Raw genomic sequence first — 15,961 nt, 5'->3', positions numbered from 1 at the left:
TGGTCCTGACAACATTCTTCCTGTCTGAGTTTGGAGAGGGAGGGTCACATCTTTAAGGTCATAACACTCAAATCCAGATGATTCATTTAGCTTAAAGTCAAAGTTTGCAGTCCCCATCTCCACCTTTAGAGTCTCACATCTGACATGATTCCAGTTTTCCTCCACACAGGCTACATGGCAATACGTCTCACACACCTCTGTAACGTCCACGTGCCGACTGAGTGATTAAAACGCTCTCTAACAACCAGCGCTCTTATTTTCTCACAGGAAAACAAGGAGCGTCAGTTCTCTGAAGAGCAAATGTTTGCAAATGTTATTTCATCTGAGAAACACTTCCTGCACCTCCCTCCCTCCCTCTGCAATGGAAGACTGAGACGTTTCCCCACATCCAATTTGTATATTTGTTCACATGCGTGTGCGCACACATCAGAAGTGAACACCAACATCAAATATACTGAATGCTGCAGACGTGTTGATGCATCTCAGCACAGAAATAACACCAAACATTCACTGCTGAACATGTTAACAACCTGAAAACATCCTGGTTTATACGTTTATGATCTGTTTCTTATATGGAACTGTTGCACTTTGGTGCTTTGGTACCATTTATGGCTGTACTCTTTCCCTCTGCCTGCATGGTGCGACCCCACGGTCTGATACATGTAAACTATTGTTCTTATGTTGTTTTCACACCACTGCTTGTTAACTCGCCAGTCATTTAAACCCAGTCTCGCTCCAAACTCGTCAAGTCCAGGGCTTGGTCGTGACTTCAGGTGTCAGACACTGATGACAGAAAAGCTTCCTCTCACGTTGACACGATCTGCAGGCATTCACCATTATTGTTTAATGGTGCCCAGTGACGTCAGGAGGAAGCGCATATTTTCTCAGAGAGGTTGGATGGAGTACTTGTTGTCTCTGATTGTAAAGAGCAGAAAAATAAAGATAAAATTAAACACTCTCTCCGCAGCCCCAACAGCCCATATGAAGTTAAATGAGGTAAAAGGGACGGGAACTCTTGGACAAACTGTCTCGGGGCACGTTGCCAGGTCGGGATGCAGCTCCAGCTCTCACCACAGATTCAACAAGCTTCTGCAAACTTTTCTGAGCTGCGGAAATCCACTTTCTACACCCTGAATGAATTATTTATTTCCTGCCAGAGGAGAGAAAACATGCCCCATCACCTGAGTTCAGGCTTGTACTCAGTAAACAGACTTTATGTAACCGCTGAGGCTGATGGGAGAGTTTATCATGTGAAATCACAGCAAGAAGACTGCATGTAAACACACACGCACACACACATGCACGTGAGATATGTTGTTTAATTTGACTGTTTATGGTGCCTTTTGATGGACAGATGACAACTCTTTGCTCACTCTGACTCATGCACAATTAGCACAAAGGACAGCCCTATGATGATGCAGCATAATGTTATGTTTTTCTAACAAATACAGATATTTATTGAGAGGGGATGACATGCAGCCGAGGTTGGAATCAAACACGCGACCGCTGCGGTAAGGACAGGGCCCTTGTACCCGGGGCACCTGCTCTACCAGGTGAACTACAGGGTGCCTCACTGATGCTTTTCTAGACTGGAAAACAAATTCAAAGTTCACACATGTATTCTCCCCTGTCATGTAACACTGTGGAGACCTCGACAAAGTGGAAGTTTGAATCATTTAATTCTTCTTCTGTTGAGGCCAAAGCTATTTTAAATGTAAATAATATGTGTCTGGATTAAAGGAACAGTGTGTAAGATTTCAGGGGATTTAGTGGCATCTAGTGGTGAAGATTGTAGATTGCAACCAGCTGAAACTTCTCCTGGTTAGAATTCCCTCAGTATTTATCAGAGCATGTGAGCGGGGAGCCGGAGGATTTTGTGTTGAGCGAGGAGCGGCTACTTTTTTAAAAGGTGGAGCGGAGCCTTATCTCTCGCTCCAATTTCGCTCCGGTCGCTCATGCCCCACCCAGAATGCATCTTTGCACCTGCGCACACCCACACTATTTTCTTTCAAAACTATGGAGTTTACTGTGTGCTTCAGAAAAGAAACTGAGAAGAGAAGCAGCGGTACCTTGGAGAACGGTCCCTAACTGCAGGGAGAGGGCTCCCCGGAGAATCTACCAAGCTCATGTTTTATTGGTGCCGCATTGTTCCCACCTCTCATTAGTCCGACGTCCCGTTGTTCCGATATGTGATTATTACTGTATTTGTGTACCGCAGAAGATCAGCAGCGCAACAAAAGTAGGCTACTGGTTGAGATACAAGTGTCATAGAGAGGAGAGAATGAAACACCATAACCTCCTGTTATTAACTCTGGGGTCCAGGTTGTGTGGGGAGCTCGGGCGTATTTCTGCCTTGATGGTGCGCCGCGACCGGCTCTGGGTCAGCTGGGAAAGGCTTGAGGCGAAGCAGGCTCACAGCTTATGTGTTTGCCACTTTCTTTTTCATTTTAACCCACACCATGATCTTTTCCTGACCCTAACCAAGTGGTTTTTGTGCCTAAACCTAACCAGACCTTAACCACAGGGCATCATGATGGTTTCGGAACAACGGGACTTTGGAACAATGGGTTTAATATGGTCGGAACAATGGGCTGTCGGACCAATGGGCAGACCCCGTTTTATTTGTGAATAGAAGATTACAGGTTAGGGTAGTACGACGCAGTTTTTTTGAGCGGAGTGGTGAGCGAGTCAAAGTCAAAGCGAAGAATGCGCAGAACCAAGCGGAGCGGACGAGCGGTGCAAAGTGACAGGTCTGTGAGCGAGGAGCGGAAATTTCCACCCACTCCGCTCCGCTCACATGCTCTGGTATTTATTGCTCAGGAGGTTTTTACCAGGAACAAAACTATCCTCAGAGGTGTCTTCCACCTCAAAACAAACAGACCAGCTGGTTTAAACAAGTAAAAACACCAAATAAAAATGTTTTGGTATGTCAGACAGCATGTTAGCCTAGTGCTGCAAATATGTGCTCACCTTTTCCTCTGCTAACTTAAGATCTAGATGTTCAGGAGGTTTCGACCGGGAGCTAAATTATCCTCCGAGATCTCTTCCTCTCCAAAAGAAAGGGATCATGGGTCTAGTTTATAATCATTGCATACGCACAAAACGAGACCTGGAAGGAGGCAAACTCCATTTCCATGCAAACGTAGTGATCTATAAAAACAGACTTGATGGGAGAAACTTTAACCCATGCTTACAACCCTTTCTTGAGACAGGAAATTGGCAATGTTGATGATGAGATGGAGGCCTGATTGTAGAAATTTGTCAAATATTTTTTGATGCACGCCGTTTTTGACTTTTGTTCGTATGTACATTTTTAATCTGGATCCTATGCACTGTTTCATGAATGAGATAATAAAGCAGTTTTACATTTAAAAAAGAAGCTCTTTTTCGAAAAGGGCCATGAACTACGGTTGCCGTCACAAAAACGCTAATCTCTCTAGCTTCACCAAGTGTTAAGTTTGCCTATTCTAGGCAACTGTAGAAACATGGCCGTGCAACATAGTGATCTCCGTAGACGAGGACCTGCTCCCTATGTAGATATAAATGTCTCATTCTAAGGTAACGGAAACACAATGATTCTTATTTTCAGGTGATTATACAATAAAGAAAACATGGTTATTATATTATATTTCATTTCTGCTAATCTATCCCCCTAAATCCTACACCCTGGACCTTTAAACTGGTTTTATCTCTGATAGAATAGTTACTACTGAAGGAAAGAAAAACATCAGTACAGCAGCTGAATATAAACTCTTCATCAGTGTATGTTCTCTAACTGGACGTCAGAGTTTAACTTCAGTTTCCAGCTTCTTTACCTTCCCTTTAAAGAATGTTTAAACCTGAGGGAGTGTCTCTTCAGCACTGAGCCGCGCTGTTTGGACTAAGTGACAGTTCATTAGCAGCTGAGTTGTGTGTGAGCCGTGCTGGTGGCCAGCTCCACACTGAGCTCATTCAGCTGCTGGTGAGGTCCACTCCCAGAGAGACCGGGGCCCATAACACCAGATCTGTTCCCCCTGAAGCCTGTATTATGGCAGCTCTGACGACACCAGCGCCTATGTAAACAGCAGCCTTTCCATCACGTCTCAACACTGCTGACATTCAGGCCCGGGACTCGGAAAAGGGTGAGACATGATGGGAGGAGTCGAGGGGCGAGGGTGTGGCAGTGACAGGGCTGTGATCCTCACCTGTCCCTCTGTCCTTTTAAAAAAATATGCTCTCTACGTGAGGCGCACATCTCATCTAATCACTCAGGTTTGATAACTTCAGTTTAATTATGTCCAGTAGAGGCACGCCCCCTTACTGGAAAGAAGTCACTGTAATATTCCTGTTAGGGATGTAGAATATCTTGATGACTTGTTGTCAAATTTAAACATTTATTGACTGCTGCAGTTTTTTATCAACTCCAGCTGTTTTTAAATCTGCTGCATAATATAATCAACTTAAATATGAGAGTCTGTGTTACTCCACACTGCACACAATGCACTGTCATATCATGTTAAGGATATAATTTGAAATTTTGATATTTTCCTCTAACCTGTGGTGCTATCTATCACTCAAGATAGTTTTGGTGTGAGTGTTGGGGATGTCGAGCATAGAGGTGTCTGACTTCTCTCCAATATAATGGAACTAAACAGCACTCGGCTTGTGGTGCTCAAGATAATCCACAGACTTTGTTGTGAGCAGTTTCATGTAGGAACTATTTTCTTTTTACCAAACTACACCCGCCAACCGTGCATCTACATGAAGTGTGCATCTACTGCTAGCTCACCCACTGAGCTAGCTAATGTTACAGCTCAGCTGAAGAGGACGCCATTTATGTTTATATTTCACACTGTCACAAGCATGAGCCTGTCAACCATCAGTAGATGCAGACGTCCTTCTATGCAGTGATACGACTGAAAAAAATAGTTCCTACATGAAACTGCTCACAAGAAGAAGAAGAAATACTTTATTCATCCCTGTGGGGAAATTCAGTCTTTTCACTCTATCATCATACACACACAGGCCTGAAGTACACACACACACACACACACACACACACGCACGAACAGGATCTATACATGCATTAAATGGAGAGATGTCAGAGTGAGGGGGCTGCACACGGACAGGTGCTGTAACCAGTTGGCGGTTTAGTGCCTTGCTCAAGGGTCCAGGAGGCAAGCTGACACCTATCCAGCTACCAGTCCACGCTCCATACTTCATATGGGGGCTTGAGCCGGCGACCCTCTGGTTCCCAACCCAAGTCTCAAGGTTTGGCTTTCACTCTCGCTCGCCCTCCTCAGACTTTCATCTTTCATTCTTGTCCTGCCGCGTTCCCCTCTGATACCACCAAGCACTATTAAACTATAACACCGACCTGCCATGTATCGTGCCAATGTGAAAGGATGGCTTTTTTCGTCGGTGTCTGACATGAGAGGGGCCACATGTCACTGCCCAAGCGTCAGATTTTGACGACGTCAGAGTGAGACCAGGTTGGTTGTACACAAACCAACTCGCAAGGCTGCAACAGAAAAGCCCACATTTCTGTTTGGAAGAAGAAACACACACCTGCTTTTAACTATTATGAAAGACTTGGGTATCAGCAGGTTTTTGGATATGTGCAAATATCACAACACTGACCCTTGGTGGTCGTGGTTGAAGGAAGAGGGAGGCTGAGTTCACACAGTCAAACAAGACCAGCTGGAAACTTCTGGAGTTGGAAAAAAATCCTGTTTTGATGCAAAGAACCAAAATGAAGCAGCTCCAGCTGTTTGACGTGATAAACATCATGTTGAGGCACGTTATTCAGAGTATGCAGGGATGTTAGTGGAATATTAACTTTCATTAGCGATGTAAACAGCTTAGTAGGAATATTGTCTTTTTTCGGCATAAGGGCACAAACTGGAAAATGTTGGTGACTGCTGTTGAGTTCTTTAAATGTATTTTTTGGCACTTTGAGCACCACAAGCTGAGTGTCATCTAGTTCCATTATATTGGAGAGAAGGCAGACTCTTCATGAAAGATTTGGTTTTTAATTGATTTAATTAATTTAAATTTTCTTGGCGATTGACAAATTTCATTCTAATGTTTATTCTGTTTTGTTTTGCTCAGACATTACACTGATTCGCTGATTGTCCAGCAGCAGCAAATCAAATATTTTGTTAATAAAGCACACATGCACAGAGGGAGATGAGAGTTCTGATCATAAGTTTCACATTTCTTTGTAAAAGTTGCCAAAACCAAACCAAACAATGAAACAAAGTAAACCACCCACCTGTTGCAGAAAAATCTTCGCTCCTGTCAAAGTCAAACTCTTCTTCTGTGGTGTGTTTTTGGCTCGGCTGAGCTCCAGGGTGTGAGTTTTAAAGTCCCAGTGAGCAGCAGCAGCAGCAGCAGCAGCAGAGTTCAGGATGCTCGGCTGTGTGCGGAGGAGTGAGACTCTGACCAGGTCTGATGGTCACACCTCAGTAGGGAGACACCGCCGTCAAGCTGCTCACACTGAAGGAAGGGGTGCTTTCAAAATAAAAGCAGACTTCAAACTTTTCACAAAGATGGTTGAGTTGATCACAGTGTGTTGCAGGTTAAAGAAAAGATCATGTGATGAGAGAAGACGTCAGAGAACTGTTTTAGTGAGCGTCCAGCTCTTTGGAAAGCTGCAAATTGAATGGTGTTCGTAAAGAATTAGGCATTATATTCATTGATTCACTGTAAATGTAAAAGATAATATGGACATGTTTTACCTTGAACTACAGACCAAGGAATTGTTGTATTAAAACTGAGCTGCATATCAAACTGAGGTGGATGTCTGCGGTCTTGACTTACGCTGGTGCAACATCGCAAACTGATGTTTTTCTTTTAACAACAAAGGCACATAACCATGTGCTGGGTCTAGGAAAAAAGAACGGGGTTTGGCTTTACAATCTTACATGAAGTGAACACTGTGCTCCCAGGTGAAAGTCAATGGTTGCTGGACCCATCCATCACCTCTCCCTCCCTACTTGACCTTCTGCTGCCTTTGCTTTCGATGTGTCTTCCCACTAGGCACCATTAAACAATAATGGCGACCAGCCAGGTATCATACTGGCGTGAAAGGATGACCCCTGAAGTCACTGACCTAGTGCCAGTTTTCAACGACTTCGGAATGAGACAGGGTTGCCAAAGGCAGTGGTTTCTAAAAGGCTGTGCCCTGGGATTTTGTGATAACCTCAAATTATTATTGCAATATTCAACTGGACCTATGCAAAAAGTTATGAATTAATTTTTAATTGACTGCATCAGTATGTTGTGCGCACCCATTTCCTAATAAAGAGGCAAACTCTACCTAAAAAAATGTAATTTAATTTAAAAAACCTTAGGGAATAAGGAACCTATTTGTCACTGTTGTGCATGTGGGAATTTTAAGTGTGTGACACATCTAAAGCCCTGACTGGCAGCCAGTGTGAGGGATGATAACATTTAAAAGAGGAAAGCCGTGAGTGGGACGATGGATCGCTTTATTGTACGGAGCAAATTACACCAAAGAACAAGTGAAGACGACCTACAGCTGAAAGAAAAGAGAAATAAAACAGATCAGTAGACAGTTCAATGGTGTTCATTATGTCTTCAGTTTCTGATAATGACTTTAGCTGTTCTTTTATCTCAGACATGTGTTAGGATGTTACATACCTTGACTTGTTTCATCCCGGGGAGGCAGCGGATGGACAGCAGGTGGCGTTATCAGTGTCACGCCTCCCTAATATCAGCTGATTGACAGATCAGCTGATAAAGACGCGTCACAACTGCCAACAAGTGACACTTCTGAGGAAGGCGGAAGTTTCCACCGAAACATGTCAAGGTACAGTATGTGACATCCAAACACATGTCAGAGATAAATGAACAACTAAAGTCAGGATCAGTAGACAGAATCGTGAAAGCTTCCTGTCTTATTCTTTTCGTATCTTTATTGTGCAGTGTCATGGTAAGAGTGATAACACACCTTATAGAGGCTATATAAATACAGGTGCACCTTGAGATGTTGGCTTGGCCTTTGCTGTGCCTTGGGTACAACAAGTTTGAAAATCACTGGCCTTTAGGTACCAGACTGCGTGCTGAAGGCCCACGATACACGATAGATTAGACTCCACCGAGTGGCAATCCTCAGGGCTGATCAATGGAGGCAACGCAGAAGTGCCACAAACTGCAGCTCCTCTAATGTCCACTTGAGGCAGACTCCAAGAGCAAGTCAATCCTCATTGACCCTCATGTTAAGATGTTCAACTCTAGAGCAGAAATAAACATGTTTACAGCCTGGAGCAAAAAACAGTTTTGGTCTCTGTAGCTAATTACCCACCCCTCTCGGACTTTTGTCGTCTTAACTTTCATCCTTGTCCCGCCGTGTCTCCCCCTGACACCACCTAGTGCTGTTAACCAATAACAGCAACTGACGTTAGAGGGACAGTGTGTAACATTTTCAGTTGTTCATTGCCAAAAATCAATGTCTGCATTCATAAATATGTCATCATTGGTGTATCATTACCTCCACCAATAATCTGACTTATTCTCGTAAAAGGAGAATTTCAGATTTGTTTGTTTATTGTGCGGGTAAGTCGTCTGGGGGGTTCCATAACGTTTCGCCATCTTGAGAATACATCCGCCAGCAAGGGACATACAGCCCCGCCTTCAGCGTTTTTGCTGAGAGCCAGGTCAGCGCTGCGTGACTGAGAAGCCAACCCCGGCACTACTGCAGCATAACAAAGTCCCACTCTTTGAGCATAATGCAGGGTCATGCATATGCAGCATCATGGGAGACGGAATCCTCGTCGCCAAGAAAGCACAAAAGTATGGGGTGCCGTTTGTAAAGTGTCTCACGCTGAAAATAACATCAACATTTTGCCACATTTAGCTTCAAACAATGTTTAAAAAAGTATTGTGATTTTTTTAACGTCACCTTTTACCACATTTACAGCAATATTTGTTAACTTAGAAATATATTAAATAGTTAAATCTAAATATTAAATGTGGCACCTAAATGTTAAATGTTAAATCTAAATATTAAATCTAAATCTAAATCTAAATGCTAAATCTAAATCTAAATCTAAATGTTAAATCTAAATATTAAATCTAAATCTAAATGCTAAATCTAAATCTAAATATTAAATCTAAATCTAAATCTAAATGTTAAATCTAAATGCTAAATATAAATATAAATATAAATGTTAAATCTAAATATTAAATCTAAATCTAAATATTAAATCTAAATCTAAATGTTAAATCTAAATATTAAATCTAAATCTAAATCTAAATGTTAAATCTAAATGCTAAATCTAAATCTAAATATTAAATCTAAATCTAAATCTAAATGTTAAATCTAAATATTAAATCTAAATCTAAATCTAAATGTTAAATCTAAATGCTAAATATAAATATAAATATAAATGTTAAATCTAAATATTAAATCTAAATATAAATATAAATGTTAAATCTAAATGTTTTGGGTGAAACTAAATATTTAGCTAATATGCAAATTCACACTGCCGGTCACCGGAAGTACCAAAATAAAAGCTCGAGATGGTCAGACTGTGTTTATAGAATCAAATAACGAATTAAAACCAACTTATCGGGGGAAATGGACACTTGAACATACATTAGCGTGATAATAACTACCTAAAATTACAAGAAACGTGTTTGAAGAAATTTTATTTGATGTGTACTTTGAGTTGTTAGTGTCCCTTCGGAGGGACTAACAACCTAAGCTAAGCTAACAACCGTTAGTTCTTAGCCCCGTTAGCGGTGTAATGACTCATTAACTCTTAAACGGTCCGTGAAAAAAATATTTTTTTCCAGCGGATGTCTTAGTTACAACATGATTGAGCTAGCAAAGCAGTTTTGTGTTGCGATGTGTGGTATTTATTCAGTTTTGGGAAATCACGATGTCTAGAAAGCATCAGTGGCCGCAGCAGCAGCAAAGCTAACATCAGGACGTCATCTGTTAAAAGCCTCCCGTTGTCGGATATGACATGAAACTACTCCAGTTAGCTCAATCATGTTGTAACTAAGACATCCACTGGAAAAAATATTTTCTTCACGGACCGTTTAGAGTTAGTGAGTCATTACAGACACCGCTAACGTGGCTAACAGCTAACAGTTAGCCCCGCTAATCTACGATAACCATGTTATTAATTTCAGACCGTGATAATAATGTTTGTTCAGTCATTGTGTTTATAGACTTTACAAACACCAGATTAGTCTAAACGGTGATACAGTGACGTGAAAAACGTGAGATGTGCATATATATATATATATGTAGCTAAACTCTGCTGGTTTTCTACCCGAAGTATTTGTAAACAACAAGGTGATTCCCTCAGAAGGGACACTAACAACTCAAAGTACACGTCAAATAAAATTTCTCCAAACACGTTTCTTGTTATTTTAGGTAGTTATTATCACGCTAATGTATGTTCAAGTGTCCATTTCCCCCGATAAGTTGGTTTAATTCGTTATTTGATTCTATAAACACAGTCTGACCATCTCGAGCTTTTATTTTGGTACTTCCGGTGACCAGCAGTGTGAATTTGCATATTAGCTAAATATTTAGTTTCACCCAAAACATTTAGATTTAACATTTATATTTAGCATTTAGATTTAACATTTAGATTTAGATTTAGATTTAATATTTAGATTTAGATTTAGCATTTAGATTTAACATTTAGATTTAGATTTAATATTTAGATTTAACTATTTAATATATTTCTAAGTTAACAAATATTGCTGTAAATGTGGTAAAAGGTGACGTTAAAAAAATCACAATACTTTTTTAAACATTGTTTGAAGCTAAATGTGGCAAAATGTTGATGTTATTTTCAGCGTGAGACACTTTACAAACGGCACCCCATACAAAAGGGAATCAAAAAGGCAGCTTGACCGGCGAATTCAAAAAACGAGGGTCAACATCAGGGTAGCCTTTCCCAGGTGGAGAGAGCTGCTGAAGGAGAACAGTAATGCAATCACAGCTAACACCGCTAACAGCTGTCTGCAGTGCTGGCCGCTAAAAGCTGTTAGCCTCTGTTAGTGGCGCAGTGTTGCGAGGAGAGGGATGAGGTGTGTGAGGTTGAGCCACTTGTCAGTTGTCAAAAGACAAGACGTGATTGGTTTGTTTCAATTTACATCTGCCCCAACAGTCCTACATCGTAAACACAGCCAGCATGGTGAGGAGGGGGTTTGTCAGCTCGCGTGGTGTGTGTCAGTGTAACAGCCTGAATGAATACTCCATGAAGTATCGGATGACATGGTTTCATCAATGTTATCATAGCTTTTTGGTCCACAGCGGCTACCGTTGTTGCAATACGCGTTTGAAACAGTGAGGTGCTGGAGTGCGCTATCAGTTTGAATGCAATATACGATCTCAGCGTTAGATGGGAGAAATTCCTGCACACTGTGGCTTTAAAGGACGCCTTTTCTTGTTGGTTTTTGATGACTCAAGTCACTGCCCAAGCACCTGATTTAGACGACTTCGGAGTGAGACCGTGCTCTCAATGCATGCCACAGATCACTCAGTAAACACATTGTCTCACTATGCCCCTTCATAGAAGTTATCATGGTCATAATCAGGGTGAAGGGTTAGCAGCCCAAAATCTTATTCTTCCTAATCTTCTTAATCACAGCACAGCAGCAGTAGTACTAGTAGGAGTAGTGTGATTTTGGGCAAATGTTATGCTTTTACTTTGAAGGAAACCTAACCAGGGTCATCATGGCATACTTGACTCAAGGGCGAGGAAGGAAAGGGGGTGGAGGTATAGTAAAAGGGTGTGTGCCGTTCCACCCACTTTGGTAGAAATGAGCTAATGATCCTGGATGATCAGCCAGTGGAGTCTTTCGAATAATCACACTTGAATCAGTGTTTCCCAAATGAAATACACGACTGTGTTCATATTGTATGTGCTGAGCTCAGAATAAATTTATTGCTGTGTAGTGTTTTTAACCATCAACACCTCTAAAGTGATCCCCATAAAACATATTAGGAAAAGTAGGCTACTAATACCAAACTGTGAAAACACACACATTAATGGGTGACGTCACGGTAACTACGTCCGTTATTCTATATAGTCCATGAATTTACCTCTGAGGTGTAGTGGAATAGAAGTAAATAATAGCATTTAATACTCAAGTCAAGTACCTTAAATTTGTTCTTAAGTATAGTGCTTTAGTACATTTCACATGATTGCCTGCTGTGTTGTCCTGCCGTCACCTCTGGGCTCTTTAATGAGCTCCTGAAATATTTGAGTGTATCACGCCTCGCCCCTTTAACGTCTCTCTGCCCGCTCGCTTTCACTCCTGAAAAAAGAGACCTGGAGACAGAGCTGCTCTTTCAGTCCACTGGGAGCTCACTGGGCAGGAAACAGCAATGTGCAATTACAGAGTATTCACATGCCTAAAAATGTTGTTGCTATGGATACAAATGAACCCCACTTAACTTATAATGGGGGTCCAGGTTGAGTTTAAGTGGGACCTAAAGACAGTAACGCTCCATTTCCACACAGCAACACATATTCCACTTCAGTTTCTCTGCTCTGATGTTGTATGAATAATTTCTTCCTCCACCTTTTGTAGATTTTTAGTGAAATATAAATCACTACGTAGGTTTCAGTCTCATTATTTTCATGCTCACTGATTCCTCTCGATGTGAAAGGCCCCTCTTTGAAGGAGGTGCAGATCTGCAGGCGAGGTCAGCGTCAGCCCCTGAGCATAATGTCTCCTACAGGCCGGATAAAGATGCTCCAAATGTGTCTTGTGGAGGCTTGTCAGAGAATCCTGGAGGAAGCAACTTAGGTCCTGAGCAGGAAGATCTGTGTTCCTCAGGAGAAATATTCTGTTGATGTTGGACAGATTGAGGCGTAACACGTAGTTTTTTGTGTCCTTGGAGCACACAGAGGGGAAAAAGAGATTTGCATGTGATATTCCTAGATTTTGTAAATGTCTTTCGTTCTGTTGCACATCATCAACTGTATATATATATATATATATATATATATATATATATATATATATATATATATATATATATATATTCTCTGGCCACTTTATTAGGTACACCTGTTTAGCTTGTTAACACAAATAACTTATTAGCCATTAACTTGGCATGGTTGTTGGTGCCAGACGGGCTGGTCTGAGTATTTACTGGGATTTTCAGCACAACCATCTCTAGGGTTTACAGAGGATGGTCCCAAAAAGAGAAAATATCCAGTGAGCCAAAATGCCTTGTTGATGCCAGAGGTCAGAGGAGAATGGCCAGACTGGTTCAAGATGATAGAAAGGCAACAGGAAGTCAAATAAGCACTGGTTCCAACCAAGGTGTGCAGAAGAGCATCTCTGAAGCAACAACACCTTGTCCAACCTTGAAGCAGATGGGCTACAGCAGCAGAAGACCACACCAGGTGCCACTCCTGTCAGCTAACAACAGGAAACTGAGGCTACAATTCACACGGGTTTTCTCACCAAAACTGGACAATAGAAGATTGGAAAAACCACATTCAGATGGAAGCATGGATCCATCCTGCCTTGTATCAACGCTTCAGGCTGCTGCTGCTGCTGCTGCTGGTGTAATGGTGTGGGGGAGATTTTCTTAGTACCAACTGAGCATGGTTTAAACACCACAGCCTACCTGAGTATTGTTGCTGAGCGTGTCCATCCCTTTATGACCACAGTGTACCCATCTTCTGATGGCTACTTCCAGCAGGATAACGCACCATGTCACAAAGCTCACATCATCTCAAACATGACAATGAGTTCACTGTACTCCAATGGCCTCCACAGTCACCAGATCTCAGTCCAATAGAGCACCTTTGGGATGTGCTGGAACGGGAGATTCTCATCATGGATGTGCAGCCGACAAATCTTCAGCAACTGTGTGATGTCATCATGTCAATATGGACCAAAATGGACTGCATGCAGATAGCAGAAGGGGAGGAGAACACTGTGTGTAATAGATGGCTGTTTATACTCACAGTCTACATCCTGTGAGACAGATTGAGGTTAAAAAAAAAAGAAAAAAGAAAAGAAGCCAGCACTCACAAATGTCCTTTTGGTAAATTTAATAAACCAACTTGGGTGGCGTTACCAGAAACACAGACGGTTTGACAGAAAGTCTTCTTCAGTGTTGGTTTATTAAATTTACCAAAAGGACATTTGTGAGTGCTGGCTTCTTTTCTTTTTTCTGCTGCTTTTGGCCGTGCACCTGTTGAGTGGATTTATTTTGAGAGTGCTTGCTTCTTTCCTACAGACTGAGGTTAGATCAGAGGGCTCAGTAGATTCATACAGCACAGCCTGATCCCCACTGCAGGACCTCATGATGCTTTAAAACATAATTTAATATGAATACTGGGCTTCCATTGGCATGCTCCCCCAACTTTAGGCACATTTTATTGTGTATTGTTGCTCCTTCTCCATGTGATCGCCCTGATGAGAGGCTGAAGGGATGCAGGACTGGGGAGAATATTTTAGGCTTGGACGTGTTCTGGCTGGATTTAAATCTGAATAGTGTGCCGAAACTGAACCACCTGGACCAGGGGAGGAGGGGAGAGACTCTGGCTGCGCTCACTGTTCCTGGACGGTGAGATTGTGTCGGCAATTGTTTCACATTTCCTCTGCTATGTTTAGATTTTTCCACTTTCTAAATATTTGTTGAGAGGTTTTGGGTCAAGGTGTGGCTACAAACTGGGCTATTTATGCTGGGTCGGGTGGAATGACTAAATTGTCGCACTAACTGAACACATTTTCACTCGAGTGCCACCTCAGCAACCTGTCAACAAAGCACAAGTGTTCTGCAATGACATAAGAATAACGGTAAACTATTATTCATGTGCCTGAGGCTGTTTTCTGTCTTCATCAGGAACAGTGTTGATCCAAACAGGTGGAGGTGAAGCGACTCACAGTGATGGATCCATGGCAGAGTTTCAGTTTAATCCTCAGGGATCTGCAGACATTTCTTTATTTATAAGCTCCTTTCACAGCAAAGGCCACTTTCTGTTCAGGACTGCAGTGACACAGCAGAACAGTAATGAACACTGCAGGTTGTTGTTGGCTTTTACTGTCCTGAGTGAGGAGGCTTTGTGACTGCGTTTTCTTTTTAGAGTTTTCAGAAAACAACATCATCTGAAGCATGTGCTGTTTTGGAAAATGGAAAACAGTTTCATGTTAACTATTCTGTAATCTGGGCCTATATATAACAGTAGCTGTGTCTCAGTTCAGGGGCTGCAGCCTTCGAAGGCTGCATTTGAAGACAGATTGTGTCACATCATCATCATCATCATCATCATCATCGGCCAAAAAATGCAGCCTTTTTTCCCAGAATTTGGCGGATGCAATGGATGAACCCTTTGTGGCCCAGTCTATCACCAGATGCATTGCACACCGATGATGATCATATATTAAGATGAGTAAACTAACAGTTGTTAACTAGCTAATGATTAACTGATGTTAACATGGGGCGTCGGTGGCTTAGTGGATAGAGCAGACACCCCATGTACAAGGCTGTTGCTGCAGCAGCCTGGGTTCAACTCCAGCCTGTGGCCCTTTGCTGCATGTCACGCCCTCTCTCTCTCTCTCCCCCCCTTTCACACTTGTCCATCCTATCAATTAAAGGCTAAAATGCCCCAAAAAATATCTTGGGGAAAAAAACCAAGCAAACAAAAACAAAAAAACTGATGTTAAAGGAATACTCTGACGATTTGGGAGTTATGTCCTTTCTCTATCATTTTCATATTGAGACAACATGATCGATATCTTTTTTGTGTCTGTACGTCCAGTGGCTGGGTCTCAGCGGTTAGCATGGCGCTTATAGGGGGTCAGTAGCCTACTCGGTAGAAGTGAACAAATAAACGTTACAGAAAACCTGAAGCTGGCATTTCTGCACGTGCATTTAAAACAAGCATGTTTAAACATTAATTCAAAAAATGAGAGTCCTTTTTAGTCGTTTAAGAAGAAGTTTGATACGTGGAACTACAGTGTG

Source organism: Epinephelus fuscoguttatus, linkage group LG2 (assembly GCF_011397635.1).
Source record: "Epinephelus fuscoguttatus linkage group LG2, E.fuscoguttatus.final_Chr_v1".
NCBI classification, from domain to species: Eukaryota; Metazoa; Chordata; class Actinopteri; order Perciformes; family Serranidae; genus Epinephelus; species Epinephelus fuscoguttatus.
This window is presented reverse-complemented; position numbering follows the sequence as displayed.